The sequence below is a fragment of the Pteropus alecto genome, unplaced genomic scaffold, assembly GCF_000325575.1.
Source record: "Pteropus alecto unplaced genomic scaffold, ASM32557v1 scaffold3, whole genome shotgun sequence".
Classification (NCBI taxonomy): Eukaryota; Metazoa; Chordata; class Mammalia; order Chiroptera; family Pteropodidae; genus Pteropus; species Pteropus alecto.
In genome coordinates, this window is record NW_006442484.1 from 68,470,639 (window position 1) to 68,476,066 (window position 5,428).

Genomic DNA, 5,428 nt, shown 5'->3' on the forward strand with positions numbered 1-5,428 from the left:
CCTAAAGAAAGTAACCCAGCTTTTCAGTCCTCAAATCCTGGAAAGTGGAGTTTAAAAATTCTCAGGTCCTAAAAGGGCCGGTGGTGGTGGTGGTGGTCTTTGGGGGACAGGGGGACGGGGGTTGCATGTAGTCTGAGGTACTACCAGACTATCTGGAGGTAACATCGGAATTATGGCTGCTTTGCCTCGAGGCGGGGTTCTTGTCTAACTAAAGTCCCAGGATAGCCTCACCTTTGTTCCCCTGGCTCTTTATTCAAGTCGTGGTAGAAGCCGTGCTCCTGTTTCTCACAGGCAGCCTAGAATAAGGATCTCAGCCGGAGCTTGGCTGATTTTCCATACACAGCTGGTACATTCATTAGCCGTTCCTGACTCCTCTTTCCTCGCAAGTGTGCAAACGAGCAGCGAGGCACTTTTTTTTTTTTCCTTCCGGCTTTTGAAAGGCAAGCATTGACACTTTCCACCAAGCAAGAAAATTCGTCGAGGTACTAATAGGAAAGAATTAAAGGAGTTCTAAGGAATGATCTGGGAAATTCCACCAGCCCTCATTCACATTCAAAATCAGCCCTACACCGTCCTGCTGCTGATGAGAACAGGTCTTCAAATGACCTTGGTTTGCTCAGACCTCACCTTTGTCATCTGACCTGAATTTTGCCTGCAAGATCAACCTTGTTCTATAGCACTGTATTACAGAAAACTGAGCAACACTGAAACCAGCACAGCCTGAATGCCTCAGCTTCTGGAGGCAGGCGGGGCGGATTTTCTAAACTGGCAATAAATGGCATATTTTCGCGGGGTTTTCCATTCATACACAGAAAGGAGGCAGAGATTTAAATAAGTAATTGTTTAAGAGTAGGCCTTCTTATGCCACCATTCTGTGGGATTGTATGAACTCACGTAGTGTGGAGCTTTCTAAAAAGCATTTGTAAATCTCTTCAGAATGTCCAATTTCCAGCAGGGATTTTCCATTTTCCTTTCATTAATTGGACCAGACAGAGTGTGAATTCCAGCTCTTACCTGCCCTCTAACCTGTCTTCTCATTTGATAGCCCCTTAAGATTCCTTTTCCTCCAGTTTATGACGATGGAGCTGATGATGCACAATCAGAGGTCTCCATACCCCTGGCCTCACAGATAAGGTTCTACATGTGACTGTGAAAATGTCTTGGGTTTGAATTAAGAGAATCTAAGCTAAACGACAAAGATTAAAAGAGATAGAAAAAAATTCCTCTTGTTAAAGTAAATTAATTAGTTGGATTTATATGAGGAGACAGAAGGGAGGAAGCCAGGTTGTGTCCCATATTAATAACTCACTTGGGAGAAGCCAGATTGGATTGAAAGCGAAGGCAGGGGGGAGGGGACAACACACACTGTGCCACCTTATAAGAGAAGTGGTCTCGGTTTTCCTGTCTTTGCACTCCATAACCTTTACGTACACAAACACACATCCTCATTCCTGACATGAAAATGATGTCATCTTTCTTTTTGACTCACTAACCAGACTACATTAACCCCCTGCAGCGTGAGGGCCAGCAGGAGGCTGCTTAAGGGACTTCAGGCCTGTGAATAAATGATGACCCAGTGGTTAGGGGCGGCAGCCTAGATACATTCAGGATGCATTAAAGCAATTAGCTGGAAGATGAGTGAGAGCACAATTTCCAATCCCCAAGAAGGACCAGGCCATGCTTGGAAGAGGCTGAGGAGCTCTACGGCCGACGGCTGGTAAGAGCCACTTAGCAAAATGGCTGTACATGAAAGGAGTGGGGAGCTTGCCCCTTTGGCCTTTTTCGATACTAATGCCATTTAGGGGGATTTCAGGATCATGGGAGCTATGAAACTAATTACTTTCGCAAATCAGTGTACTAGAAGCAGCCTTGTCATAGGTGATTCCAAATCATGCTTTGCAAACTAGTGGACCTGGCTCATGGCTGTTTTTGCTTGGCCAGCCCGTTTGTTCTGGGTCAGTACTGAATAATCAAGAGATCTCACAAAAAAACCCCCAGCACATCTGGCAATGCTGGGCCAGCGTTCTCGCAGGACACCAGTCTTCTGGAGCTGAGTGCCGGCCTTCTTCTTATAGCAGCCATATGTTCTCCAGTTTGCCCCAGCCCTCACCACTCCCCATTACCTTATTCCCAACCCACTCCACTCATTTACTTGACCCATTTACATCTCCTTGGACCCCTGTAGGCATTCGAGTTTAAATGGCTGCTAAGTTAAGTTCAACGAGAAATAAAAAGTTACATTCTGGAGCTCCTAATCACAGTCTGCATGCGGACGCTTCTCAGTTCCTGCTCCTGAAAGGTTCTCCTCTAGCCTTGCATGGATGGGGGCCTCATACAAACGTACCCACAGCTCTGTGAGAAGCTGCCATCTTCACAGATGCAAGGAGGCAGCTCTGGAATACACACACTCAGCTATTTCAGGAATGGCGGCCATGAGGTGGCAATTAGAACAAAGGGGTATCTGAACATATTTGAAATTCAGTGACAACTGCAAGTTTGGGCAGTATTGAGGCCCAGCAGAATATGAACAGTCAGAAATGTCACAAGCTAAATAAAATGCCAGCCAAAGCAGCCTCAGAGATCCAGAAACTGCTTGGCATATTCTGTGACACTCACTTCACAGTGCAGGGAAATGTGAGAAATAGCCCCCAACATGGAAGAACATCCTGACCACGGCCCACAGTTCTTCTGATTTCTGTGAATGGGCTCTAGCCTCTTTCCATGATGTTCCTGCTTACATAAGTCAATATAGCTTTGTCTAGATTCTTCTTCTGATTCAGATGAATTCTAATTGGAAATGTCATTTAAAGACAAAAGAAAGCGCTCCCATGACTTAATGAAACTGAATCACACATCTTCTATGAAACTTCCTCCTCCTCCCCTCCCTCTTCCAAATCCTGAGATGCTTTTCTCACTTCTTGCTTTTAATCTCTCTTCTCCTTCCCAATCACACAGCCCAAATGGGAATGAAGTGCTAAGTGGCTGCTGTCTCCTTCCTCTTAGCTGGGCCACATTTCCTTTCTCCTAAAAGACACCTTCCAGACTGCTACTGGCACAAGAGCCCCATGTTAGCAATCACTTTGTTTAAAACTAGAGGACAAGGCACGTTTTAAAAAGATGGTTGAGAGACCCATGTGACTCTACTGCCCGAAAAGAGGCTGTAACAGGATGCAGTAAAAAGTTACCTCGTACAGGGTCAAAAAATAAATAATTCAAACTTTCCTCACATGCTAAATTAACCTTGGCTTATTTCATGCTTTCCTGCCCCCATCACCTGGACTTCTGCTTCTCTCCAGGCCGGAGTTGGCTGGAGTCATTCAGGTGTGCATCTTAATCCCTCTAGGAAACTTCTTCCGCTCTATTTGGATCACAGAAAGTGAGAGCAGTTGGATAAGCTTGTGCTCATTGCCCTGCGGGAAGGGGTGTCCTATGGAAACCTACAGCGACCGGTCCTTGGGGCATCAGCCACACCCATGGAAAATGACCACCAAATGTCCTTCCATTAATACTGACAGCCAGAGGCTAAAGCAATTTCGGATTTAGAAAATGTCCCTCTTTCTAGTTTCCCAACACTTATTTTTCTTTAAAGATTCTTTTTTTCCACCCTTCCTACTCACCACCACCAAACAGCAACAAAAACCTGCTTCATCCCACCAAAAAAAAAAAAAAATCGTCATCTTACTCAGCTCTTGGAAGGCAGGCAGAAGCAAACACTCCTATCTGCTTTAAAGTCACCTCGTCCAACCCATAGCACAATTACAGTGTGGTGCTGTTTTCTCTCTCATATCCCAGGCACAAAGCCACACAGGACAGTGAGGTCTACGAAAGCTCAATTTTCACCTAAGTTGTACTCACAGGCCTTTCTTCCTGATGAGCTTGGCAGGAAGAGTGGAAACCAGTCAGGAAACACATGTGCATCTGTGTAGGGCTAGAAGGAGGATGTGAGCACGCCTGTGTACAAAATATGTCATTTTTCTTTTTTGGTCATGATTTGAAATAAATATTTTGTGTATTAAAGGCAAAGTCACTGAAAGAAGATGATACACTCCAAGGCAAAAGAAAATTTGAGTGTTGCCTTTAGAAACGTGTTCTTAAGTTTGGTAAAGTAATTTGTATAAGAATTCTGTCAACACTGTCTAACAGAAATTTTTGCAATGATGGAAATGTTTCTTATCTGCATTGTCCAAGATGAGAGCCACTAGCTACATCTGTCCATCGAACAGCTGAATTATATATCTGTTGCGATTGAGGAGTTGCGGTTTTTAAATTTTATTTTAATTCATATTTTATTTTAATTTACTTATAATTTAATTGATATTTTATTTTATTTTAATTAATTTTAATAATTGCATGTGGCTAATGTTATTGTATCGGACAGTGCAGGACTAGATGTCAAGGCGCATTCTATTCTCTGTTCTACTCTATTTTTTTTTTAAAGCAGTCTTAAGTATATCTAACTCCAAACGTTTCCTCCAAAAATTCTTTCAGTATTATTAAAAATGAGGACAGAAGGAAGCAAACGCTGGATGAGGCTTCCTCTCGGTGCCAGGCCTGGGAAAGGTGCTTTCGCATGAGAACCTCATTTATATTAGGTTGAAACTTTACAACTCTGCTCTAAGCGATATTACCCCCATTTCATAGCTGAGGAATATAAAGGTGATGAATTTAAGTAAATGACCTAAAGTCACTAGATAAATAGCTGGCGGGACTGGAATTTGAGTCTTTGGATCCAGTCTAATAGTCTTTCCATTTTAAACAAGTTGTGCTATTCTCATTTCACAGAGAGGGAAAATACGCCATTATTTATAGAAGCAAGCCCAGGAATGAGCGGTAGGCATAGAGGATTTCGGTCTTAAGCTACAAGTTTCTTCAGATCCAAGCGCATGTTGAAAGTGTTCAGTGGAGGAGCAGCCAGTGAACCTGAATTTCTTGGTGCCAATGCTGCGACAGGCGGGTCTGAATCCACCAGTCTGAAGTCACTCTTATTGCTACCGAAAGACTTTTGAGACCTGGAAGGAGAAGGAGGTGTATGTTAGGCAAAAAGAGTGTCCGGAGCAAGAAATTGGAGACGTTTCCAAAATGAAACGAACTAAGAGTGAGAAAGAACGCTTCATCCAAAATAACTCAGTGCCTTGACTCTGGGAGAAAGTTGGAGAATTACCAAGATTTGGGCAAGTTGAAAGAGGTATTTTTTTCTCTTCCCAGGCTACAGCTGAACCCCTGGCTACAGGACTAACCAGGGGGGTGGTGAGGACAAAGCTTTTCTATCCTGGTAGCCATCCACCCAAGAAGTTTCCTAGAAGGTGATGTTGATTGTAATTAGAGGCTCGTCTCTGAGAGGGGGAGTTTGTCTCAATTCCCAGTCCTGCAAATGCAGCTGGTGGCTGGGAAGCTACCGCCTGGCATTCTCTCTAGAGAGAGTCTCAGC

General features: G+C 43.8%; 1 long non-coding RNA gene across 1 annotated transcript in view; it reads left to right on the forward strand.

The window, feature by feature from the left end:
- Positions 1–5,094, forward strand: part of LOC112470256 — a 53,829-nt gene extending 48,735 nt beyond the window's left edge. The window contains exon 3 of the long non-coding RNA XR_003042900.1: positions 4,783–5,094. This is a non-coding gene — a long non-coding RNA (uncharacterized LOC112470256). The remainder of the gene's footprint in view (positions 1–4,782) is intronic.
- Positions 5,095–5,428: the final 334 nt, after the last annotated feature.